Here is a 27,937-nt window from a genome sequence, read left to right as displayed (position 1 = left end):
TCCTACCCTGGGGGTCTTCAAAGGAGGCTAGATAGACACCTTTCTGTGGTTGTTTGACTCCAGCATTCTTTCCTGACCATGGCAGGGGGTCAGACTTGATGATCTGCTCAGGTCCCTTCTGACCTTACCAACTATGAACTATGAAACTATGAAACAATACCAAATTATGAGGGAGGGCTGTCACACTGCAGGACAGGCTGGGAATACAGGCCGACTTGGATGCTCTCTCAAGGTGGGATGACCAAAACTGGATGGCCTTCAATGCATAGAAGTGCAAGGTGCTGCACCTCAGTAGGAAGAACCCTCGGCATACTTACAGGCTCGGCAGTGCTACACTTATGACTGAAAGGGACTTAGGGGTCTTGTTTGACCACAAGATGAATAGGAGCCACCAATGTGATGTGGTGGTGGGCAAATCTAACCAAAATCTGGTGTGCAGCCACCAATGCAGCTCAAACGAAATCAAGGAAGTAATCCTCCTGCTTTACTTGGCCTTGGTGAGGCTGCAGCTGGAGTACAGCATCCAGTATTGGGCCCCTCACTTCAGGAAAGATGTGAAAAAGCTTGAGAGAGTCCAGAGGACAGCCACTCATATAATCCAAGCTCTAGAGGGAAGGCTGAATGAGGAGAGGCTGAGAGACTTAGGATTCTTCAGTCTGAAGAAGAGAAGGCTTAGGTGGGGGATTGGTGGCAGCCTACAACTTCATAAGAGGGCTGTATCAGGACTTGGGAGAACATTTGTTCACCAGAACTCCCCAAGGGATAACAAGGTCTAATGGCCATAAACTCCAGGAAGGCTGATTTATCCTGGATATAAGAAAAAAGTTCTTCATGGTGCTGTCGCGAATAACCCGGCAGAGTTGGCAAGCCAAGCTCAGGGTCACGGTCACGGTGGTACGGCCAGGTGGTGGCTATTGGCATGGACAGGTGGGAGTTTGGTGTGATGGAATCTGAGGCATGAAGGCGTAACGGTTGCAAATAAAGTAGATTTATTGACTTACACTTTGAAGGCGTAGGTGTTGATGTCTTCAGTTACAGTTGTATAACACGAATACAACAGAGGGTGTCTGTTGGCCCACGGGGTTCAGTCCAAAGACCTAGTCCCAGGGCTGGTCAACAGCTCATAAACTGGGATAAAACGAACAGGACATAAACTGTAACACACGGTCGTGATGCCAGTCCAGGATGGACAATCAGATGATCGATGCACGGATGCTGAGGTCGAAGAGCCAGTCGAGGTATAACGAGAGTTCCAAGGGTGGTCTGAAATCGAGGTCGAGTTGAATGAGCTGAAGGTCGAATGCCAGTAGATCAGAACCAAAAAGCAAAGTCAAAACGAACCGAGAGGCAATCGAGGAGGAGACCAAAAGACCTAAGGGTCTAGCTAAAAGACAGTGCTGTGACAAGCAGTCACTGACTCTAGCTATGTGGGTCATTTCTGGTAAAGTATCTGGCAAGCCAGTCTCTGCCACAGAGCTCCCGGGTCTCCCCCGAGGGAGGGGCTGACTAACTTTTTAAAGCAGTCCTGTGGCCAATCAGGCTGCTTGACTGAATGAATTTTCTAGAAGGGTGACCTCACTTCAGTTGTTCACTGAGCATGCCCGGCCGCCAGTTCTCTGAGGCAACTGAGTCTGCGCCAGAGAAAAACTAGGTCAGCCCTGATTGACAGGGCAAGAGGTCACGCAAAGGACACCTGCAAGGCCCGCCGCCATGGTGCATGCCTGGCAGCTTCTGTCTTGGCAGCATACTCAGAGCAAATTTCTCTGACAGGTGCATGCCCAGGGTCTGGAACAAACTCCCCACAGAGGTGGTGCAAAGACCTACTCTGGACTCCTTCAAAAAACAGTTGGATTTATTTTTTGCTGGGGTCACTTGATCCCAGCTGGCTTCCCGCCTATGGTGGCGGGGCTGGATCCGATGATCTCATGAGGTCCCTTCCATCCCCTAATGTCTATGAAATCTATGAAGTTCAGTGACACAGCACTCCTCTGGGAGGGCAAAGGCCTGGATTGTTCTCTCTGTTCTTAGCACTGTTTATGAATTTTACAGGAGATAATGTTCTTCTCTCCCCACTCTCTGTCCCACCTCTAATAACCAGAAACCAGAGGTGTGTTGTCATATCCACCCTCTCCATGAGTTCCCTTATCAAAGGGCTTCAGAGTTTTGCTTGTGCTGGATTATTCCCCTTATCCTTTATGACATATCAGGAATGTCCTGCAAAACCTACCTCAAGCTTGAGAGCTTCCCATGTTCAAGCATCATATTAGGCTCCACCTGTGTAAGTACACCAGCAAGTATATCTTTGACAAAATAAACCAATTTTATTTTGTGATTTAAGGAACTAACACCATTGGATCCTTCTCAGAGGTTAAAAACTTAGAAATGGCTTTCCAGTCTGCAGCAAGTGGGACAGAGTGATTCAGGGCCACAAACTGATAGATATCTGAACTTATGGGAATGCCCATGCTTAAATATATAAATTAACAGGCATTGGTGTGAATCTGAACTTTGTTCATTGCCTGTCCACTGCAAGCAATGGCCCAGGCAAATATCCATGCTGACCTACAACACTAGTTTCCATCAAGGTAACTTCACAACCTCTTGTTTCTTTTATTTTTCTGGGAAGAAGGTATAAGCCCCATAATTTTCTCATAGAATCTTTCACCTCCTTGTTTCTAAGGGTATAGATCAGTGGGTTCAGCATGCGGGGGGGAGGATGGTGTTGATGAGAAAAATAACCTTGTCAGTTGATGAACTGGAGAAGGGATGGAGATAAATGAAGATTCAGGGACCAAAGAACAAGGTGACAACCATCACATGGGAAGCACAGGTAAAGAGGGCCTTCCACCTCCCCTCAGTGGAGTGGAGCCTGATCATGACTAGAATGATGCTATAGAAAAGGAGCAGTATGGGAAAGCATGCCAAGCAGATCAAGCCCCTGTTGGAAATCAAGAGCAAATCAATAACTTAGGTACCAGTGCGGGAGACTTTGATAGTGAGATACATCACAGTAGTAGTTATCAATTGTATTAGGGCTACAGAATGGTAGGTGCATGATGATCACAGTCTGGTAATCGTGCCTCCCACCCAACAGGCAACTATAAGTGTACAGCACACAGGCCTGCTCATGGTGGTTGTATAGTGCTGGGGACTGCAAATGGCAATACAGAGGTCATAGGATATTACTGTCATTAGAAACATTTCCGCTGTTCCCCAAAAATGCCCAAGGAACAGGACAGCCATACAGTTATGGTAAGAATTTTTTGTTTTTCTGGGAAAGCAAGTCAGCCAGCATCCTAAAAGCAGTGATGAAGGAATAACAGATATCAGTTCAGGACAAATTGCAGAAGAGACGGTTCAGAGATTAAGCCAGGCAGGGGTCAGTCTTTACCATACATATGATGATGAGGTTCCCCAGCAAAAGTTTCACGAAGACCAATAGTTCTTTGGGTAGATGTGATTTCTTTTATTAGACCAACTGAGTAGGTGGAAAAAAGTTCTTTGCAAGCTTACTACTCAGTTGGTCTAATAAAAGATATCACATTTACCCAAAGAACCTTGTCTGCCCATGTCATTAGACCAACACAGCTACAACTCCAAACCCAGCAACATAGGCCAATGAAAACAGGACCAGAATTCCAATTAATTATATATTATATTATATATTTTCTATATTGTGTCCATGAGTTTCTGTACCTAGGAGGCTGATGAAGTGCAGTTCATAGGCCCATCTGTGAAAAGTGGTTTCCAAATTCAAACAAGCATCAAACCTTGCTGACCTAACCTCATCACCAGAAGCCAACTTCCTACATCTCAAAACAGGAAACCTGCCAACAGCCTTCAGTACGCCTGCAAACTGTTCACCAGAATCTATCAACAACAAGAATACCAAACTACCTGCGGGGGCGCATTTGTCACAACCCCCCCCCCCCATGTATGCTAAACAATCAGTTTGGTGCAGGACTATGGCCTCCTTTTTGTGTTCATTGTGAGATAGCCCCTGAATTGCACCTTTCCACAGTCCCAGATGAATGACAGCTTTTAAATCCAATTTCCCATGCCCTAGCAAAGCTTAGAATAGAAACAGTATCCTATTGGAAAGAGAAAATTCCCAGCTTTCCAGTTAGAATCCCCAGTCACTCACCTCTAGCCCTGAAGGACCACACCCATGTGTGAGGAGCTTGAACATCTTGCCTTTTTTAAAGCACAGAACAGTCACTTCATGTCATTTCTGAAGGCTGCTATGGCTCCCTCTGAGCTACAGCTAGACACCAGTGGAGGGTACTCTAATTATGCAGTAAAGCTACTGGAACTGTGCCATGCTTTAAGTTCTGCACAGGCTTAAGTGCCTTAATGACTTTGGGCTTATAGGAAAAGAGATTCCTTTTCAGCCAAGTTGCTGCCTCCAGTGAAAGCACAAGTGTGGCAGTCTACCTGCTCCTAGGTCTGGCACCTGATACCCAAAGGTTAAGATGTGGCCATTTAAAAAGTAACAGGCCCTTCTGGTAGAAAATAGCAATCTTAACTACAGCCATTGCTGTCAGCTCTGCCTATGATCTGTATGCATACAAACATGTGCATTTATTCCATGTCACACTGAAGAAAGTGCTGCAGAAGAAAGGAAGGAGAAGGAAGGAAGAGAAAGAAAGGGAGCGAAAGAGAGAAAGAAAGAAGCAGGGTGGTTCATTTGTTCTAGATGCTGTGCTATTTCTCCCCATGTTGAAGTGTGTTGTTATGCATTTGAAGTGATTGAGGAAGGATGCCACTAGAAGGAAGTGGCTTTTTTTCTCTGTTTCACTGAAGCTGGAACACAGTCAGTGGCCTTCAGTGAAGGCATGAGTATATTTCATCCCTATTTGCTTCTTAGTCAGGAGCTGTTATTTTCCTGTTCACTGATCATGCAGGTTTATAGTGGTGATATTTTGAAGGTGTTCAGAGTAAGATGAAATCCATCTTAATAATAATGCATCCCATGTCCCCTGCCCCAGCTGGGCAGCCCCAATGCCAGGTCCAGCCCCAATCCCTCCCTCATTGCAGGGCATTGATCTGACCCCCAATGCCCTTCTCTCCCCCCTCCCCCTTCACAACAGACTTAACCAGTTGGATGCAGCTGTGTCCAGAATAGTAAAGGAACCAATCCCCCATTTGTAACATTGTTCATATGGGAAAATCAGTTCCAAGTTATGACCTTTTGACTTAAGATGCGTTTTTCAGGGACCAGTTGTCTCATACATCTGAGGACTGTCTGTATTCAAGGCTGTGGCCATTGTGCGCATGTGTTGGGGATGCTTTGTACAGCACAGTCCCTGGAAAATAAGGAGTATGCTCAGTTCTCTTGGCTCTGATAGGATGAATGCATGGGAGATGACAAAGGCTAAGTACATACAGTCAAAAAGCCTGAGGCTGAATTGATTCAGTTCTTACAGCTTAGTCTAAAATGAAGAGATTACATTGAAACAGGAGTGAACAGATGTTTACCTTTGATTCAGGAAATGCTGTCACATCTTGCAGTGGCTCAGGCCAGAAGTGAGAGGGTGCTAGAGCATGGCTCTCTGGCACATAGCCAACAGAGGTTGTGTGTTTGCTTCCTATTTCTGCTGCCCCCAAGGGCTCTGGGATTTGTAGTCCAGAGTTGCAGCCAGCAGTAAGTTTCAGCTGGGGGAGATGTGTTTAAACCCCTCCCCGTCCCCCCGGCCCCAGACTGAAGCTGGGGTTTGCCTTGGAGGCCAGTCCCCCCACCTGCAGACTGGGCTGCATCCCCAACCGGGTTTGCCCCTCACCTACTTGTCAACCAGCCCTCACTGCTCCAGCTAGGGAGCAGAGGGGCAGGGCCAGCCCTGCTCTCTAGAGCAGACAGCATAGCTTAGGGCTGCAAAACATTCTGGGAGACTGATATTTAACTTGAACCAGGAAGGGATCTGGGACAGACGTTTCATAAACTGGTTTGAGCTAAGTCAGTTAAATCTGATACTACATTCAACCAGGTGTATTGTAAACCAGTTTCAGCCATTTTGAAACTGGTTTCTGTGAACTGAGCTTCTGTTTGGTTACAGGTTTAAATCAGTTTCTGATCACTTAAACCAGTTTATGTGTAACTTTGGTCCCTAGCCAATGAATTGGTTGTGCTGCTGGTCCCCAATTCCACATGACCTATGGACATGCCATGGATGGACCATCTGTGGAATTGCTGATATTAACAAAATAAATCCAATTGCAGGGGGCTTGGGGAGAGTTTTCAAAGGCAGTTTTTTTAAGCAAAAGGGGGAACAAGACGGGTAGCAAGAGGTGGCTACTGCTACTCCTCACTGTAGCTGCTCTGTACTTAGAACACAACATGTAGCATACTTAAGGTAGACTTTAGTGCAATGGTTCTCAACCATTTTAGATTCAAGGAACCCCTTACTAGAGTCAGGACATCCCTCGGAAATTGTCAGCTCTTAGCTTTCATACTTTTCTTAACAGAAAAAAGATAGAGAAATTATTCTGTTGTAAAGAACTCAGGAAGGCCACAACAGGTTGGAATGTTTTTGACACTATGGATTCCTAATTGAAATATTTTAGTTTATCTTGTCAATTGTGTGCAAGTGCTAATACTGCTAGGCACTCTTAGAAAGTTCCTAGCCAAGATACAGGACCTCCGCCTAACCCAGAGAGTGCACAGTCCCACCAGGGGAAATGCCTTGCTGGACCTGGTCCTGGCCATAAGTGTTGACCTGATGAGGGGAATGTGGGTTCTCAACCACCTGGGTGATAACAATCATCTCCTACAGGAATTCACCATCCAGCACAGGGTGTCAAAGGCCTGCAGCATGGCAGCAGCCCTTGACTTCAGGAGATCCGATTTCAATGAGTTAAGGAGATTAGTTGGGGAGGCACTAAGGTCCCAGAGAGTAGGGGAGTTGGGAGTCCAAAACAAGTGGTCATTCCTTAAGGAGACGATCCTCTGAGCCCACAGGGTGACACTCCCAACATGAGTCAAAGGGGGCAAGGGTTCTCAAAAGCCCCCATGGCTAACCAAAGGCATTCAGGAACATCTAAAAGCTAAAAAGGAAGTGCACACATGGTGGAAGGGAGGGGCTATCACCAAGGAGGATTATACCTCCATTGCTCAAGACTGTATTGGGCTGTTAGGAAGGCTAAGGCAGAGACAGAACTAGGACTCATGAGTAAGATCAAGGACACAAGAAGTCCTTTTTTAAATAGATTGGGAGTAAAAAGAAAGCACCGTGTAATGTGGGGACCCTGCAGGACATGCTTGGCAATCTGGTGGTTGCACCAGATGGTAAAGCTGACCTCTTTAACAAATCCTTTGCCTCCATTTTTCTGAGCAGGGACCGAGACATCCCCCCACCGGGATTCCAGATAGACTCAGGAGAGGCACATCCAGGCCTAGGGTCAGTGAGGACCTAGTTAGGGAACTTTTGGTGGTGCTGGACATGTTCAAGTCAGCAGGTCCAGATGATCTCCACCTCAGGGTGATGAGGAAATTGGCAGAGGTCATTGTTGGACCCCTGGCATGGCTTTACAAGCACTCATGGTGCTCTGGCCAGGTGTAAAAGGGCTGGAAAAGGGCCAATATGGTCCCCATTTTGAAAAAGGGGAGGAAGGAGGACCTGGGTAACTATAGGCCCGTTAGTCTTACCTCAGCCCTGGGGAAGCTCTTTGAGAAAATTATCCAGGAGCACATCTGTGAGGGACCAGCAGGGGAGATTATGCTTAGGTGAAACCAACGTGGGTTCATTAGGGGCAGGTCCTGTCAGACCAACCTGGTGGCCTTCTACAACCAGGTCACAAAATTCTTAGATGCAAGTTTTGCGGTAGACATAGTCTTTCTGGACTTTAGGAAGGCCTTTGACACTGTCTTTTACCTCATTCTCATTAAGAAATTAGGCAACTGTGGCATTGATGCCTACACAGTCAGATGGGTCGCAAATTGGCTGGAGGGCCATACCCAGAAAGTGTGGTGAGCGAGTCTTTTTAAACCTGGAGGGAAGTGGGCAATGGGGTCCCCCAGGGCTCGTTTCTCAGGCCTGCACTGTTTAACATCTTTATCAGCAACCTGGACTAGGGGGTGAAAAGCACCTTGTTCAAATTCATGGATGACATTAAGATGTGGGGAGAGGTGGGCATGCTAGAAGGGAGGGGAAGGCTACAACTAGATCTGGACAGGTTACAGGGGTGGACAGATGAGAACAGGATGGGATTCAATACTGACAAATGCAAGGTACTGCACCTAGGGAGAAATAACCAGCAGCATACCTATAGGCTGGGGAACTTCGTTCTCATCAGAACAGAGGCAGAAAAGGATCTTGCAGTCATTATTCATTCCAAGTTGAACACGGGCCGCCAATGTGAGGACACGGTCAGCAAGGCTAACTGCACCTTGTCATGCATCCATAGATGCATCACAAGCACATCCAAGGAGGTGATCCTCCCTCCTATGCAGCATTAGTCAGGCCACAGTTGGAGTACTGCATCCTGTTCTGAGCGCCGCTTTTCAGTAGGGATGTGGACAGCCACATGACACTACTGTGCAGTAGTCTTGAGCAAGTGCATAGTCAGCATCTTGTGTAGATGCGGCATATGCCAGTGATGGAACCTAAGATTAAAACTGAATTTTGCCCTTATTTTTTTGCGAAATCTGTGGTAAAAATGGTTCCTGTCCAAAAAGCCCTTGGATACTAGATTTGCAAACAGTGCAAGGGGAAAGAAGGGTGCAGAAAAGTGAATTCACTTTCCCATAGTAACCCTAGTTACTGTAGGAAAATGACAGAAACAAAGATACAATTTACATAGTCTGGGCTACATATATCTGCAGCAAAACAGCAGTCACATTAAAGAAATACTACTAGGGTAATAAAAATAACAAGAACATTAAGTTCCAACATAGCTGTAATACTTGAACAACCATAGAAAATCTTTCCATACCTCAGTCAGCCTTAAATATTGCAAACATTCTATTTAAGTTTGAAGCAATTTAAGTAGCAGTCAGAGGAAAAGCACTGGGAATTCTCACTGTATGGTAATAGCCCAGGAGAGTAAAATCTTTTTTTCTCTAAAATCTAAAACTCAGTGTTACTATTTCAACACCACCTGGTAGAAGGAGCATCATTGGATACATCTCATTTTTCATTTCATTCCCCAAGTTACTCTTGTGCTCCATAAACTTCTAATAGCATTTTTCACCTCCTTGTTTCTCAGGGTGTAGATTAATGGATTCAATATGGGAGTGATAATGGTGTAGAACAGAGTTACCATCTTATCCTCTGAGTAAGTGGTAGATGGGCGTAGGTAGATGAAGATGCAAGGTCCAAAATATATAATCACTACAGTGATGTGGGAAGTACAGGTGGAGAGGGCTTTGTGACGCCCTTCAGCAGAATGAGTTCTCAAGGAGATTAAGATGACAAGATAGGATACCATCAGCACAACAAAGCAGATCAGGGACATCATCCCACTATTGGCAATAACCATGATGCCAACAATATATGTGTCACTACATGCCAGTTGCATCAAAGGGTACACATCACAGCCAAAGTGATCGATCTCATTGGGCCCACAGAAGGAGAGCTGACTTGTCAGAAGAGTCTGTGCAAGGGAATGTAGAAAGCTTCCCGCGGAGGAAGCTACAACCAGCCAGCCACACACACGTCTAGTCATGATAGTCGTGTAATGGAGAGGTTTGCAGATAGCAATGTAACGATCATATGCCATCACGGTGAGAAGGAACATCTCAGTGCCACCAAAGAAATGTGAGAAGAACAGCTGTGCCATGCAACCAGTGAAGGAGATTGTTTTCTTCTCTGTCAGGAGGTCTGCCATCAGTTTGGGGGCTGTGGAGGAGGAAAGGCACATGTCTGCAAAAGACAGGTAGCTCAGGAAGAAATACATGGGGGACTTCAGACTTTCACTGTTTTTGATAGTGACAATGATAAGAAGGTTTCCCAGTATGTTCACAATGTAGATAAGTAAAAACAGGACAAAATAGAATCGTTCTAATACCTGTTCTGTGCGAGTCCCAATAAGATGAATTCTGTCACATTCTGTGTAGTCTCCATGTATTATCAGGGAAGATGAATGCTGAATGAGAAAGATTAGTTCACCTGTTATGATACAAAAATAAGAACACAAAAATAATTTGAAGGGGAATCTTCTGTTTCCCTGATTGCAACTCATTACTTGTCTACAAAAGTACAATTGCTCTATTTTTAGGGAGATTTTATAGATTGTAGTATTTTGACTTAAGATCTTTTTTTTTTAATATTAACTATTGGCAGGCTATTCTGGAAATTAATTAACAATGCCTTCCAGTTTATATCTCTAGGTACAGTTTAGCAAGACAAAATAGGAAGTGTACCTGCCTTTTTCAAATGCCTTATTTTCTCATTACTTGGGCTGTTTCTTGGAGTCTAGGCAAGAATTAAAACACACAGGGTGAACAGCATTTGCAAGCAAATAAAAATGGATTTTTTTTCCTAGAAAAATTATATTCCTTTTTGTTCCTATAAGCACTATGTATTTGTGTGACAGAAAAGTGCTTCAGACAGTAGAATGCTAAGAAGAGAAACTAGAGCTCTCCTTTTCATAAGATGCAGTTGATTTAGTTGGAAGAGCGAGGTAACGGGTTCAAGAAATAATCTTTTTGCCTGCGGAATTGACTACAAGGAAGATTTACCACACTATCTATTTATTAACTCGTACCAACTCAGAGAAGTAAGTGGTATACCTTATCTCTAATTCAGACATCTATGCATGTCAACAATAATAAACGATTTGTTTTGAACTGGGCACAGCTTCAATTACCCTAATTCCATTTAATTCTTGGCAGGGGGTCATTAGACACAATTCCAAAGGAGAAAAAAAATCTGGTGGGAAAAAGCTAAAGGAAGTAAAGTATTTCTGATGCTCATTTGATTTTCTGTAATTTCTCATAGGCATCGTAATTTAGGGATGCTCTTGTGCCATTTTTCAAGTAGTATGGATATTAAACTTTTTTTTTCTTTCTAATGTTTGTGGTATGGTCTATAGATAAGACAAAATACATAATAACAATAACTACAACAACAGTAATAAAAAACAAGAACAGATAGGAATTAGCATATAACTGGTTATAAAGAATAGTTTCTAGATGTTGAAACTAAATTCAAGGTGACTTAGCAAATAATTAATTATATTAACTGTATTAAAATGAGATGTGTAACATTTGCTTTAGAAGATTTTATCATACTCAGTTAAATTCCAACTGACAGACAGAACTAGCATGACTTGAAATCCTTAAAAAAAAAAAAAAAAAAAGGATTTTATTTTATATGTGTGTAAGTGGAAGAGAGGAAAAATAACATGAGGTATTGAGGCAAGCTGATTTCATTTCAATACTTTCCTGGAGATGATGTGCTTTACTTCTTCATTTTCCCTCTCTGTCAGTAGGAGGCAGTCAGGTTTCAATACTAAAATATACCCAAAAAAGAATGAGGATTATATTGTATATGATTCAACTCTCTCCTACCCTCTTTCTTCCTCCTTTCCGACCACCACCAATATTAACTATAGTATTTATTGTTTCTAAATTTAATCCAAAGCCCATAGTTCATAAACCTACTATTCAGAAAATCCTTGCTGTAAGTTTGACAGAACTGTGTTGAATCAGAAATGGGATCTGATGAAGTCAGAACTCTTATTCTGCTAAAAAAAATGTCTCCCTCCTTCTCAAAAGTTGTATCTGCATCTTGAACAAAATCTTATCTAAGACTTTAGATGCAAACTTGTTTTTGCAGAATCTAGGTTCCAAAAGGAACTTGAGAATGATCTTTTCTCCCTTGGCGGAAAGAAGGAATGCAGAACAGGTCATCCTATTTTCAAAGCACATCAACCCCCCTAGTGATTAGGATCTCAGAGGAACTAAAGTCTTCTCTGCTGAAAAAGTTAATGTCACCTTGTCTACTGTGGGCATGACCTGAGGTCACTTCCAGTGCTGCATTCAGCTTTAGCCTCCTTTAGCTTCTTACAGCTTCACATTTTGAAGTAGATAAAAATGCCTCTATAATTTCACCCAGGGATGGCCCTACAGATTTGAGGTCTTCCAAAATGGCAACTCACTTTGTTCATATTTAACCTGTTTTTTCTGATACCTACCTACTGTAATAAGGGATTTGAAGAAAGCCATGTGTCAAGATCTCTGGGATTTGAACCTAGATCTTTTATGCCCTCAGTGGTGTATGCATATTATTGGACATCTTGTATAAAAAAGTATTAAAGTGGAAGAAAAGGACAAGGCCCTTAAATCCACTATGGATAGTGGACTGCAGGCTGTTCAACAGATTTACTTCAGAATGATAACTTCCATGCTGTAATACACTTGCTTCTGACTCTTGGCTTCTGGTCTTATTGACCCTGACCTTGGAAAAATCAGGCTCCCTAGCCCAGCTCCTGGCTCCATGAGATTGCATCCTGATCTTGATGTGTCCCCTGGCTATGTGACTCTTGGCAAGCTCAGGTTTTATTATTGGACCTCTCTCAGTACATGTTTGGCAGTCCCTTGCCCATTAACACCTGATCTCAGAGCCTTGCTTGGACCACAGTTGTGCCCTGAACTGCTACGGACTCCCATTTCAGAATATCACAGTTCCAAGGGACCTCAGGAGGTCATTTAGTCTAACCCCATGCTCAAACCAGGACCAGCCCCAACTAAATCATCCCAATCAAGACTTTGTCCAACCAGGTCTTCAAAATCTCCAAGGATGGAGATTCCACAACCTCTCTGGGTAACCTGTTCCAGTGTTTTACTACCCTCATAGTGGGCAGAGGCCACAAGTTTTGCCTGGCAGCAGCTAGAGGTGCAGGTCCCCAGAACCCAGAAGCCCATGAACCTATCTTCTTGAAAGCTGGCAGACTTCGTGTCCTCAGCAGGGGCTAGCAGGGCTGCAGCTTTCACCCTGTTGTGCCTTAACACACACAGTATCACCCATGTCATGAGTTTTGCTTGTCTGCTTGTCTGCAGCTTGAGGTATAGTTTCCCCCAACTCCCTGCACCTATCTTCTTGAAACTTGGCAGGCTCTGTGGCCTCTTCAGGGGCAAGCATGCCTCCAGTTTTAACCCTGTTGTGGCTTAACACATACATGTGACATGTTTTGTTTTCAAAATTTGGGATGTAGTTTCCCCAAACCCACTATACCTATCTCCTGGAAGCTTGGTAGTCTTGATGCGCTCAAAAGGGGCTACCATTTCTGCAAGTGTCATCCAAATCAAGCCAGAAATGACAAAGCTATAGGCAGTTTTGTCCTTCCTCATTATAGTCTATGGGCAAAATGGCAAAACGTTTCGACCTGCCTTGTTGTGTGTTGAAGATGTTTCAGTGACATCTGTTTCATTTTGATTTTGCTGTTTCAACCTCAAAATGGGTTGGAACAGTGTAGAAACAAAACTGGCGGTAACATTTTGCATAACTCTAGCAGACAACCTAAAGGAGCAGAATTGGGTTGGTATATGTTCTGATGGGGCACATCCATACAAGCATGCACATGCATTTCCCCAGGGACAAAAAACAGTGGCACATAGTTATGCCACTCCTACTTGTTCCTGGAGAATGCTCATGCATGCTCACTCTGATGTGCAGCAAAAGTTGCCCCAGTTGGGGTAGGGGAGGCTGGGACTAGCACCTGGGCTGGCCTCAGCAGACTTATCTGGGATCCTGGGGCTTTCTAGAGCTCCAACAGTGCCAATCTGGCATGAGGAGCCTGTCTGGCTGTGGCTCTGGCTGTCCAGGCTCTGGTTCTGGGCAGCTTATGCTAATATTGCCACTTGTGCCACCACGCTTTTTCGGCCTTATAACTAAGTAGTGACAAACAGAGGGAAAGAATCACTTCCCTTGATTTCCTGGAAAAGCTCCTACTAATGCAGCTTAGTATGCTATTAGCCTTATTTGCAACAAGAACGAAATGTTGACCCCTTTTCAGGTTATTTTCCATGGCAACCCCCAGGTCCTTTTCTCAAGAACTGCTAGCCTTCCTTCTCTCCACTGTGATGTAAAGAATTATGCATAGAAAAAATCTTTCCTGTCCCTGAGTCTTCAGAGAGGCCTCAGTTATAAGTAATGATACTCAATAAATTCTGGTGCAGCTCATGAAGAAGTTTATTGTTCCCTGGTGCCACATTTGCCCATGACCACAGCATGCTAAGGCCAGTTGGAGCAGTCATGGACAGAAGAGGGTCTGGAAGGGGGAGGGGTCATCCTGTCAGTCTGAGGCTGCAGCCCACCTCAAGGTGCTGCAAAGAGGCTGACTGGAACACAAAGATGCTCCAGTTCAGGAGCTAGCTTGCAGGCAGCCCCCACACTGGTGATACCTTGTGTCCCAAGCAGCCACATCAGTGTCTACACATACATTGTGATGCACTAAATAACATCCCTATAGGATAGTACCTATGTTGACAAGTACTATGCTGGCATTTATGGTGCCACAAACCACATGCCTGGAACATTAGGACTTGAATCCAGCGGTGCCCCAGTGGGTTTCCATGTGCGAGGTATCCACTGTATTCTTGATGGCCCACTTTCTAATAACTGAGACATTTAGGGCAAGGCCAGGTTTTGTCCAGAACACAATTAACCCACTCTTGTCTTAAACAGAATCCATTTAGAAAAAACAGAGGTATATGACTTTACTTCAACATACCAACATTTAAATAAGAATTTTTTACAAACAATACCATAATATAGCCCAATATCATTACATACAATATGCACAAACTAAATGTATGTGTTGGGAACTATTTTAACTACAGTGATTTGTCATACAGATTAAAGCAATCTCCTTCCTGCTCCCCTACTGCATGGACTACTATTTAACAGGCTATGAAAATATTCATTAAAAATCTACTGTTCTCCTGAATGTGTTCCTTAATGCATCCTTCACATCCTGTTTCCTCTGGCTGTAGATCAGAGGGTTTAGCATGAGACTCACCAGGGTTTAAAACACTGAGGCCATTTTGTCAGTGTCCATTGAGTAGGTGGAGGCAGGTCAAAAATACATGAAGAAAATAGTCCCATGGAAAAGTAGCCCTTGACTTCAAGATGGCCAACTTCAATGAGTTGAGGAGATTAGTGGGAGAGGCACTGGGGTCCTGGAGAGTAGGGGAACTGTGTGCCCAAGATGAGTGGTCATTCCTTAAGGAGACAATACTCAGAGCCCAAGGGGTGACAATCTCAATGAGAAGCAAGGGGGGCAAGAGTATCCAAAAGCCCCCCTTGCTCACGAAGGGCGTTCAGGAATGCCTGATTGCCAAAAAGGAGGTGTACACCCAGTGGAAGGGATTGGCTGTTGCCAAACAGGAGTATACCTCTACCGCTTGGGTCTGTAGGGGGGCTGTTAAGAAAGCTAAGGTAGATAGGATAACAAAAAGTCCTTTTTAAAATACATAGAGAGCATGAAGAAGGCACAGGGTAATGTGGGGCCCCTGCAGGATATGCTTGGCAATCTGGTGGTTTCACCAGAGAAGAAACACTTCTTTAACAATTTCTTTGCCTCCATTTTCTTGTGCAGGGACCGGGACTCCCCTACTGATATTCAGGATGGACTCAGGAGAAACTCCGCCAAGCCTAGGGTCAGGGACGACCAAGTTAGGGAATTTCTGGAGGGGATGGACGTGTTCAGATCAACAGGTCCAGATGCTCTCCATCCCAGGGTGTTGAGGGAATTGGCAGGGGTTATTGTGGGGCCCCTGGTATGGCTTTACAAGCACTCATGGTGCTCTGGCCAGGTGCTGGATGACTGGAAGAAGGCCAATGTGGTTCCTATCTTTAAAAATGGTAAAAGGGAGGACCCGGGCAGCTGTAGGCCTGTTAGTCTTATTTCAATCCTGGGGAAGCTCTTTGAGAAGATTATCAAGGAGTACATTTCTGATGGGCCAGCAGCAGGGACGATGCTCAGGGGCAACCAGCATGGTTGCATTAGGGGCAGGTCCTGTCAGACCAACCTGATTGCCTTCTATGATCAGGTCACAAAATCATTGGATGCAGGTGTCGTGGTGGCTGTAGTCTTTCTGGACTTCAGAAAAGCCTTTCATACTGTCTTCCACCCCATTCTCATGAAAAAGATAGGCAACTGTGGCATTGATGCCTACACAGTGAGAGGGATTGCAAATTGGCTGAGGGGTCATACTCAGAGAGTAGTGGTGGATGGGTCATTTTCGACCTGGAGGGAAGCAGGCAGTGGAGTCCCCCAGGGCTTAGTCCTTGGGCCCACACTGCTCAGTTTCTTTATTAGCGACTTGGACAATGGGGTGAAAAGCGCCCTCTTTAAATTCACAGATGTGTTAGGGGCTCCCTCCCTTCCCAACAGGGATAGATGAGTAACTCACAAATTACACGCCAGGTAAAACTCAAGTGTCACTCTTTATTATGAGGGGAAATCAATAACACACATAGAAATCATCACAACAAGCTTCTAAGCTGCAAGCATGTCGGGCTGGAGGAAAGGCACTCCACACTCTATTCCCCACTATTACCTGATAGGTCTCGGGAACCCCACCCTGCGTCCAGGTTGGTGAGACTGCCTCTTTTATTGGGTCCTCAGCCTTGTCCTCCCTGAAGCAGTTCCACTTGGGATCTGTCTTTCTTCTACTTAAGTACCTTTCCTCTCCCCCCTTATCTCCCCCAAGAGGGGGGTTCACTTTTAGCCTCACTGCCTTTTCTGGGATTACAGCCAAACCTTTATCTCATTTTGCAAGCAGTTATTTTTCAGTTTTAGAATTTGCTATCTGCTTGGCCGGAACTTTCCGGGCCAGAGGGTCAGTTTAGGGCAGTTCCCCTTTTCTGTGTTAACAATTGGAACATATGCATTAGGTCATAGCCTCTGGGTTCCGCGAAACTGACTCCCCCTCTGGGGTGTCAGCTTAGCCTCCTCCCAGAGGCTTCTTTGGGCTAGGCCTGATTTGGGAATGACAAGATGACACCAAGATTTGGGGTGAGGTGGGCACGCTAGAAGGGAAGGACAGATTACAGCAGAACATGGACAGGTTACAGGGGTGGGCAAATGAAAATAGGATGGGATTCAATACTGACAAGTGCAGGGTGCTGCGTTTAGGCAGTAGGAACCAGCAGCATACGCATAGGCTGGGGAACTCCCTTCTCTAAAGCACAGTCGCAGAAAGAGATCTTGGAGTTATTATTGACTCCAAGATGAACATGGGTCAACAATGTGAGCACACGATCAGTAGGGCTAACCATACCTTGTCGTGCATCCAGAGATGCATCACAAGCAGGGCCAAGGAAGTGACCCTCCCCCTCTATGCGACACTTGTCAGGCCACAGCTGGAGTACTGTGTCCAGTTCTGGGTGCCGCACTTCAGGAGGGATGTGGACAGCATTGAGAGGGTCCAAAGGATGGCCACTTGCATGATCTGGAGACAGCAGGGCAGACTCTACGAGGAGAGGCTATGGGACCTTAACCTGTTCATCCTCAACAAGAGAAGGCTGAGGGGGGACCTGGTGGCCATCTATAAACTTACCAGGAGGGACCAGTGGGGAATGGGAGAGACCTTGTTTCTCTGAGGACCTCCTAGAGTAACAAGGAATAATGGCCATAAGTTGTTAGAGAGAAGGTTTAGACTAGACGTTAGAAGGCACTACTTCGCAGTCAGGGTGGCCAGGACCTGGAAACTACTTCCAAGGGAAGTGGTGCTGGCTCCTACCTCAGGGGTCTTTAAGAGGAGGCTTGATGTTTACCTAGCTGGGGTCATTTGAACCTAGTATTGTCTCCTGCCCAGAGCAGAGGGTCAGACTAGAAGATCTACAAGGTCCCTTCTGACCCTACATCTATGAATCTCTGAATATGTCTACAGATGTGAGGTGGGAGGCAGAAGTGGACAAGGCTTTGCATTGGCCCCTAATGGAAACACCCCTCAGGATGGTAATGGGGATGAACAAGTAAGAGGTGAGAATGCTGAGCACAGTGATCATTTCAATGGTCCCAAGGAAAATGAATGACACAATCTCATCTATTGCATGCCAGAGCAGGAGAGAGCTAGGATAGGAGGGAGATTAGTGAAGAAATGGTTTATGACATGGGATTCACAGAATGTTAGGCAAACTGTAAAGCAGGTGCATATCACTGAATAAATCAAACCCACAAGATAGGCTACAGACACCAACTTGTTATAGAGTTACAGATAGCCACATATAGCATGTCCATACATGCAAGCATATGTGCTTGCAGCAGCTCAATTAGAAGGGTGCAAATTTGAGCCGGGGCTTTTTGCTTCAGTGCACATGCTTGGACATGCACTTTGGTGTGGAGGAAATTGTGCCACTTGGGGCAAAATAAACCTGCCTGGCTCCTCCCAGGTCTGCAGTCAGGGGAACTAGAGCCTGGGGCCAGCACCTGTGCTGTCTCCAGCAGTATAAAAAGCCACCCTGGCAAGCAGCTTAGGGCTACTAGCTCTTAGGAGCTTCTGGGGCCTAGCCAATTGGTACCTGGGGATACTACCCTTTGTGCCAGCTGGACTGATGAAGCAGTACTGAGAATTCCCTGCACCTTTTACCTACTGCAGAAGTATGGCAGTGGGGGCTCCTGCCTGGCTGTGACCTGCTGCACACCTGCCAGACCCAGATGAGACATCTGCCCCTCTGGGCCAGCTACCAGTGTACTGTGGTTGCAGGGTTGGCTTCTGTGCGGCACTACTGCCATGTGTGTCCCCTGCCCAGCCATCTGGGCATCTGTCACCCAGAAGATGTTCTGGGGGTGGTGGCCTGCTTTGAACTGTCAAAGCATGTCCTCCTGGCCCCATTTGTCCAGGACGGCAGCCAGAGTCAGCTGGGTCCAAGGTGCTAGCTCTGAGCAGGCAGAGTCCTGCCACTAGCCTCCCTAGCAGGAATTCTGGTGTTCCCTATTGGAAAACTGAAAAATTCCTGATAAAAAAAAAATCCCAAAGTCACTCTGTAAAATACCTCCAAATCCATGTTCCTCCACCAGTAAAACAAAAAACCACTATATATGTAGAGAGAGAGAGTGAGACAGAGACAGTGATCAGTGTTAAAGCAAGTCTCTTATGATAATAATAAACTACGGGATGGAGGGGCAGGGATCGGGGGGTTGGTGGGGTGGGGCCAGCCAGGGCAGGGGGAGGGGCCTTGCGGGGGCCGGTGGGGGGAGGGGCTGGCTGCAGCAGGGCGAGAGCCTTGGGCGGGCTTGCAGGGGTCAGGACTGGCTGCCACAGGGGTCGGGGGACTTGGGAGGGTTGGCAAGGGGAGAGGTTGGCCACAACAGAGGTTAGGGGCTTCAGGGGGGCTGGTGGGGGAGGGAGGGCTGGGGGAATGAGCAGGGCCATGGGGTGTCCCCCCATGGTCCCCTCCCCCCTCCTCTAGCCCCCGACCCCTTACTTAACAGCACTGGAGCCCTGGTGCTGAAACATGTGGCCTGGCCAGCAATGTGCTTCAGCACCAGGGTGAGGGGCCAACCACAGAGACGGTCTGGCAGCCATAGCATCTCCATGGAAGACCAAGCCTCCAGTTGCCTCAGGGCATAGTCCCTGCCCCACTTTTTTAAACTTCGATTTTTTTAGACCCCTGGATATCTAAGGGTCTACTTTTCTCCCTGTGCTGCAAGTTTGCAGCATGGAGAACATTTTTTCATTCCCACATATGTCTGTTGCCCCACTTCAAAGGGGTTTGAAGTAGGGCAAGAGGCACATGTGCGCTCATCTGGACATGGCCATAGTGATCATATGCCATCAGATCCAGCAGGAGACATTCAAGATCTGTGACAGGAAACATTGTATGCAATTGTTCTGCACTCAGCTAAGAAGTTCACGAGCATTTTGGGGGAATGACTGAAGAGTAGCAGAGCTCTACAAAGGACAAGTTTCCCAGGAAAAAAAGGACATGAGTGTTTGCAGCTCAGGATCAGTTTAGACCAACAGAAGCACTTCCAGTTTCCAGGCAACAGAGATGATGAACTCTGTCACAGTTGAGCAGTTTCACTTTTCCATTGCCTCAGCCCAGCACACACTCCACTATGCAAGTGACAAGAGATCAATTTTGGAGATAAATAAATCTGTGGATTGTTGCCAAAGAGGCAATTTCCCCATGAATCTTAATAAATTCAGGAAGTAAAGAATTAAAGTATTCTATAGTATCTCAATGCCACACTTGGTTGAGGATAGTAGGAATGTTGTGAATATTTTTGACTGTTGAGAAAAGTCATCTTAAGATGATTCGTCCCTAGTACCTTCAGACGGTCAGCCAGTCTGGCTGAGAAGAGCCTCCTCCCCAGCAGAGAGCAGTGGAGGCCATCCCTTCCCAGCAAATCATTGCCTCTCTCACCAAAGAGTGGACTGTGGTCATGGAAACCAAAGCCTTCCCAATGACACCAGTTACACAATCTTTGATTCACTACCTGGATCCTTCTCTCCCTCCACAGTCCATAGCCCAAAACCAGAATGATCAAGGAAAACACCACCTGTGCCCCCAACTCTTTAAGCCCCGCTTCCAAATCCCTCTAGTACTTCATGACCTGGCTAGGAGTGCTCCAAGCTGTGTCATTGGTGCCCACATGGATAAGGAGCATAGGGTAGTGGTCAGTGGGCTGAAGGAGTTTAGGGATCTTCAACTAGAGACAATTGCTTATAACAAATTGTCACTGAGAAGTGCAAAAGTCTTAATACGCATTAAATGCATGGATGAACAATTCATATTAACTCCTTTGATACTGGAATTGCAGAGCTATGGATGGATTGTAAAATCCATTGTCGTATATTGTACATATTGGAGAGGTTGCCACCAAAAAAATCAAGTTTTCTTGAATGAACTTCAGGAACATGCCTCAGTTCTAGAAACCAACAGGATTCTGTGGTGTGAAGCCTGAATCTATCATGGCAGCTCCAGCCCTAAAGGGTTCATAGAGTAACTAGTCAAAGGTTGGGAGGGGGGATAGAATAAGGGAAACTACAAAAGTAAATAGAGAAGTTGTGGGATAATTGCCCACAGTGGCTCAACAGTGGGAACAGCAGACAAGTCTTTGGAATCCCAATCTACTAGAAAAACTACTAAACTGCTTCACCTCTCCATTAACCCTTTGTCACAAACTAGCTTTGGATTCCATAAACCCATTTCCCTCCTTCCCTTATTAGTTATTACGTTTTGCAGATTCCCTTACTCTTGGTACAGGGAACACAATGGTAGGAAGATGACTCAGCTAAATCCGAATGGTCACAAAGCTTCCTCAAGTGCGTGGACAAGTTCTACCTGATTCAAGAACTCTATGGACTGACAAGAGGGAAAGTGCTGCTAGACCTGGTACTAGCCAAAGGGAGCAGGCCCTGTTGATTTTCACCAAAGCATACTAAAGAAATTGGCCGGTGTCATAGGAAAACCACTAGCGCAACTGCTTGAGCACTCATGGCACTCAGGACAGATCCCAGAGGACGTGAAAATGGCCAATGTGGTCTCTGTTTTCAAAAAGGGGAGGAAGGAGGACCCGGGTAATTATAGGCCAATTAGCCTCACCTCTATTCTTGGCAAGACCTTAGAAAAAATCATGAAGGATCACATTGTGGGGGCCAGTGGGTAAAACAATGTTAAAGGGGAAGCCTCATGGGTTTATAGCAGGCAGATTATATCTGACTGACCTGGTTTCTTTTTATGACCTGGTCACAAAGTAATTAGATGCAGGAATAGAGGTAGATGTTATTTACTTGGATTTTAAAAAGGCTTTTGACACAGTGTTGCACCCAGTTCTTACAAGTTAACTAAGTAGCTGTGATGTAGATTTTTTCAGTCAGGTGGGTGAAAAACTGGCTTATGGGATAAACCCAGAGAGTGGTGGTGGACAGGTCTGTTTCTACCTGGAGAGATGTGTCTATGTCCTTGGGTGACTACTGTTCAATATCTTCATCAGTAATGTGGGTGAGGGTGTAGAAAGCACTCTGTCCAAATTTTCAGATGACACCAAACTATGGGGTATAGTAACTACACTGGAGGGTAGGGAGTGAATTCAGGTGGATTTGGATAGATTGGGAAGTGGGCGTATCAGAATAGGATGCAATTTATCCAAGATAAGTGCAAAGTGCCACACCTGGGGAGAAGGAGTCACCAATACACCTGTAGACTAGGAAGTACTATCCTAAATAGCACTGCATTGGAAAGGGATCTGAGAGTCACAGTCAATGCAGAAATGAATATGAGTCACCAATGTGACAAGGTATTAAGTAAGGCTAACCACACTCTTTCTTGCATTAGTAGGTGCTTCACGAGCAGGTCTTAGGAGGTGATACTTCCCCTCTATGAGGCATTGGTGAGGCTATAGCTGGAGTACCGCAACCAATTCTGGGCTCCACGATTCAAGAAGGATGTGGAGAAGCTTGAGAGAGTCCAGAAGAGTGCTATGCACATGATCAGAGGGCATGAGAACAGAGAAGAGAGGCTGAGAGCCATGGGACTCTTTAGCCTGGAACAGTGCAGGCTCAGGGGTGACCTGGTGGCAGCCTACAAGTTTATAAGGGGTACTCACCAGGATCTAGGGGAATGTCTGTTTACCAGAGCACCCCAAAGGATGACAAAGTTGAATGGTCATAAACTCCTCCATGACTGTTTCAGGATGGAGATAAGGAAGAACTTCTTTACTGTCTGAACCCCCAAGATCTGGAATAGACTGCCGCCAGAGGTGATGCAAGCAACAACCCTGGACTCTTTCCAAAAATGTTTGGATGCTTATCTTGCTGGGATCCTTTGACCCTTGCCGACTTCCTGCCCCTGGGGCAAGGGGGCTGGACTGGATGATTTTCTGAGGTCCCTTCCAGCCCTATTGTTTATGAAATCTATGAAATCTAATCGTTATGAAATCTAGCCCATGGCATTCAGAAGCATACTCACACAATTATTGTGCTGGAAATTCTTGCAAATGTTGTGTGTCCACTTCAGGCAAAAAAGCCATGAACGTGTTAGAATGGATCAATGAAACACATTTCCATTAGCTGTGCGGGCAAAAGCAATTCCTTTATGATCAGTTTCCACAGGGTGTCAGGGTCCTTACAGTGTGGGATGGGTGGCAATGGTGGTCCGTAACCTCTTTTTTAGGTGAAAGCATAGAAGTTGAATATTCCATGTGCTTGAGGGGAAATTATGGAATGGAATGGAAACAATTTTTTCATGCAAAAAATGCAATTTTTTTTTATGCAGCGTTGGCAGGCTGCACCCATCTATGACTTGAATTGGGGAACTGAGAAGCTCTCTCTCATGTATGAGTCATGTATGGTTTGGTCCAAAGTGTTCAAACAGACACGCAATTTTCACAAAAGACAGACAAGTGTAGCCTACCTTTTGTAGGGGGATGGAGGGAGTGTTTCACACATTGAGTGTGAAATGCTGGAAGCTTAGGAAAGATTCAGGATTTTTTTCAATGTGGTAACATTTCATCTCTTTTAAAAAAAAAGGAGAACAGGAAAGCTGTGGTTGCAGGGAGCACATGGCTGGTGTAGCAATTGACATGTAAATGATACGAGCGTTTTCATGGTAATCTAGGAGTGACTTTTGCAGACTTTTGAGCAAAAGGGAACAAAACAGGGCAAAATCTTTTCATGTCCTGCTTGCTTAAGACAATGTCTTCCTTGAATCCTGCTGGACTAAGGAGAAATAGAGAGCTATGAGACACTTCAAGCCTCAAAATGCAGGCTCAGGGGTGATCTGGTGACTGCCTACAAGCTTATAAGGGGTGCTCACCAGGATCTGGGGGAGCATCTGTTTACCAGAGCACCCCAAGGGATGACAACATTGAATGGTCATAAACTCCTCCATGACAGTTTCAGACTGGACATACGGAAGAACTTCTTTACTGTCTGAGACCCCAAGGTCCTGAATAGACTGCCACTGGAGGTGGTTCAAGCACCTACTTGAACACCTTGAAGAGAAATTTGGATGTTTATCTTGCTGGGATCCTATGATCCCTGCTGACTTCCTGGCCCTGGGGCAGGGGGCTGGACTTGATCTCCCGAGGTCCCTTCTAGCCCTAATGTCTATGAAACCTATGCAATCTATGAAACTAGTGGCCAGGGGACCAGCAGGAGAGCCTGAGATCTAGCCCCAGTGGGGGTGATAAGAGCACCCAGATTTACATATTTTATTATTGATGTATTTATTTTATTAATTACATACTTAGTACGTATTTATTATATATTCATTTATGACTTCTGTATGTATGAATGTATTTATGTATGTATTACTAGTATAATTATTAACTTAATCAATCCCAAGTAATTCTGTCTATGGTAATGTCCTGACAAAATACAAGACAGCACAATCATTATCAAATAGGCACCCAGTCCAGTCCAGCATCTCAGATCTTTGGGCCACCACCAGAGGAAGGCAGACAGCCTACTAAAAAAAAATGGGCATTAAAAAAAAAAAGATGAAGCACATTTCATGGAGAAGGTGCTTGGACTACCTGAACATTTAAAATTTTTCTGCATTTTTAAATCTTGCTCACTTTAGGCCAGATGGCTAAGCATCAGGCAAGCCTGGAATTAGGGCAAACAAACACAGCATAGACTGTTCTTAACCTGAACTGAGACAAAAAAAAAAAATTGTATTCATTGGTAAATAACAGCATATTAATATATTAAACCAAAATATTAATTTTTCAAATTTAAAAAGATTTCAGTGTTGTCATCTGCAGGGCTTCATGCTGTGTGATAGCTTGCACTTCCTTTGCAACTTCATTCATGGCAATTAAACCCTGTTTACATGCAAGCTGATCCTTCACTTCATGCCCTAGAAATAACAATCCACAATGAATGGCTAAAATGCACCAGGCATTGTTTTCTTTAAAAAAAAATCATGCTAACTCACTGTGGTTCTTTTAAAACCTTGTAGTGGCTAGATAGCATAGAGGTTTAACTCAAGGCACCCGTTTGTGTAGATCTAACGTCAAGCAAGGGCATGTTTATTTGAACAGAGAAGCAATTCCCCAACATTGGGGATCACCACAACAATCATGCCAGTTGATATAGAGTAGCTGGGAATCAAGACCATTGTTTACTGGTTTGATTTTTGTTTCACAAAGGTGTAACTTCATCAACTTCAATGCAACTGCAGCTGCAATGTATTAAGAGAGAGAGAGAAAAAAAAATCCTGTATACTCAGATCAATGCATACAGGTCAGCCTTCCTGCACACTAAACTAAAACAAATTCTGCTCTGATCAAGGTCTTGATTTTCTTTGATCCATGTACACATTATTCACCAGAGATACCTGGAGAACACTACAGACTTGCACAAGACATTAAAGATCCAAAGCTGATCCCCTAAGTATATCTTGGTTCAAAACTGTGGTAGGTCAACTAGGTGCAATTGAATTGTACTCATGGGAAAAATAGTTAATAATTGCTTAGAATGTCATGTTATAATGTGTAAATGGTGTCAGAAGGGGAATTGAACTCAGAAGCTTCAAAGCTGAAGGTATTCATAATGTCATTCCCAAATAGCTTATAAGGTACCAGCCTGCCCTGCTTTCTGTCTCAAGTTTAACATGGTTAAGTACCACTCTTTTTGTGAGACTTTCATGGTTCTTTACTAAAAAGGTAAACCCTCTCTCTCTCCCTCCCTCTCTCTCTCTCTCTGGGTTTTTCATAGCAGGTGTATACCTCTCTAGCCATTTATATATATTATTATTTTTATGATTATTATTATTATTAAACCAACTCAAATAGTTGGAAAAAAATCTTTGCAAGCTTTCAGGTATAAATGCATCTTCATTGACTAGCTTTCTTGCATGCATACCAGCCTCTGACTTCTTTACCGTTCATTCCATCTAGTAAGAGCACATATATATATTGATCACAATCTACCTCTTCCTCTTTACCTCTAGGAGAAATAGCTTGATTTATTACTCTTTCTTATTTGCCCAAAGAAAGGATTATCCTATATGAAATGTGTGCTAATCCTTCTTATGTTTAAAATTAACACTATGCAAATACATCTTAATTAATGGAATTGGAAGTAAATCAGGGGTGATTTGACTGAAGTCATTGTAGCTGTCCTGAATTTAAAAGTCTGGGGGACATCATTTCTCTCCATGATGTAAAAGTTGGCAGTGAGATAAAGTTTAGCATGTGTACAGCCATGAACCAGAAGTGGTCCTGTAAGTACCACATCCATGAATAAAATAATAGCTTTTAATAATATGCAGTAATGTAACATTTTTCATTTGATGACTTCAAAGAGAAAGTTAATTAACCAATGTAACGTTATTGTTCCCATGTTATAGAAGGTTGCACCTGCTTACAGCTTCAGATATACTAATTTGAGATCTCTGTGTTTTTCTGCAGCAGATGTCAGATTGGTGTTCATTAATTCACAGAGATTTCCTTGTCTGTTCAATGTAGAAATGAAAGGGCATTGTAAGCAGATGATGGTGCATATGATGTTCGTAGAGTTGCAGGGGAATGAACCTTGGATGTACTCCTTATTCAGTCCTGTTATGTTGTGCTCTGTACTGATGTGGGGGCACACCTGGCATTGGGGTCCATTACCAGGCCTTGCACCTCAGTAAGGATGTGAGTTATTTAGTCTGTTGCTTCAGAGATGTATTATTTTAACCATGGTAGTAAAATCGACTACCCAGGCTCTAGTGCTGTGGTTCTCAAACTTTATAGACTTAAGGAATTTCTCCATAACTTTTGGAGACAAGGTTCTTTGGGTAAATCTGATATCTTTTATTAGACCAACTCGAATAGTTGTAAAAAATCTTTGCAAGCTGTCAGATATAAATACCCTTTGTCAAGCTGGGGAAGCATCTGCAGTTGGGAAGTGCTATTCCTGGATGGAATGAACAGTTAAGATGCTAGAGGCTGTTATGCATACAAGGAAGCTAGTCAGTGAAGATGTATTTATACCTGAAAGCTTGCAAAAAATATTTGTTTCCAACTATTTGAGTTGGTTTAATAAAAGATATCAAATTTACCCAAAGAACTTTGTCTGCCTGTGTCCTTAGACCAACACTGCTACAACCTATACCTCCATAACTTTTGTGAATTTAGGGGCACCTCATTTCCTAATTTATTTATTACAGTGCTTACCTCTTTTCAGAGAGGCAAGGCAGTGGGAGCCAGGGACTGGCCAGACAAAATCTTAATCCTGCCTATATCTGCTTATCTCCACACAACTTGCTTTTCTCATCAAACTTCCTGCAACACCATTCAAAAGACCTTGCTGCACCGTACAGTGCCTAGCAACCTTAGCTGAGAATTGCTGTTCTAGTGAGAGCCATGACTAATTGTACAAATGGGGAAGCTAAGTTGTACATAGTCATAAACTTTTCCATAGTCATAAACTGAGTCCACGGAAGATCCATGATGAAGTTATACTGATCTATACCATCTCCAGATCTGATTCCCAGGCTAGATTTATACTACTACATTTCTTTAATTAGTGTTATTCCAGTTAGGAATGTTTTAAAATCCCATCCTAGGCTGAAATAGAAATTCTAACAAAACATGGCCAAAGAAAGCTTTGACTGCTGGGGAATATATTGTGTGGGGAACTGATTGAATTCTAGTAATAAAAAGAGTTCCTTTCCTGGCATAAGCTGCATCTTCCCTAAGGTGATTTGCTGAAATAATGGAAACGGCATTAGAGTATAGATGAGTTCTAAGGTGTCTAACTACAGCTCTAAGTAAGATTTGGAAGAAATATTAAAGAGAGAAGCTTTGAGAAATAGATTACAAAATCCTCTGTACATGGTCTAAACATTATCAGGAAGCAAATACGTGATGAAGAAAAACTGTATAGTAAAGATGAGTCTATTCAAAATTCAGGATCATTTTTACTAGCTGAGAACATGTAAACAAATGCTAGCATAGACTGCCAGTGCAATGATTTTTAAATTGCCAGTTTTCAGTTAAGCTGTTTTAAAAAAGCACTTGATTTTTGTTTTCTCCAAACACTGGAAAAAAT

At 44.3% G+C, this 27,937-nt stretch overlaps 2 pseudogenes; both read right to left on the bottom strand.

The window, feature by feature from the left end:
• Positions 1–2,512: 2,512 nt before the first annotated feature.
• On the bottom strand, positions 2,513–3,201 carry LOC149871189 (olfactory receptor 4Q2-like; annotated as a pseudogene).
• A 5,928-nt stretch (positions 3,202–9,129) lies between these two features.
• On the bottom strand, positions 9,130–10,058 carry LOC149871188 (olfactory receptor 4S2-like; annotated as a pseudogene).
• Positions 10,059–27,937: the final 17,879 nt, after the last annotated feature.

Source organism: Crocodylus siamensis, chromosome 2, assembly GCF_052110815.1.
Source record: "Crocodylus siamensis isolate JL-2025a chromosome 2, ASM5211081v1, whole genome shotgun sequence".
In the NCBI taxonomy this organism is placed as follows: domain Eukaryota; kingdom Metazoa; phylum Chordata; order Crocodylia; family Crocodylidae; genus Crocodylus; species Crocodylus siamensis.
This window is presented reverse-complemented; position numbering and strand designations above follow the sequence as displayed.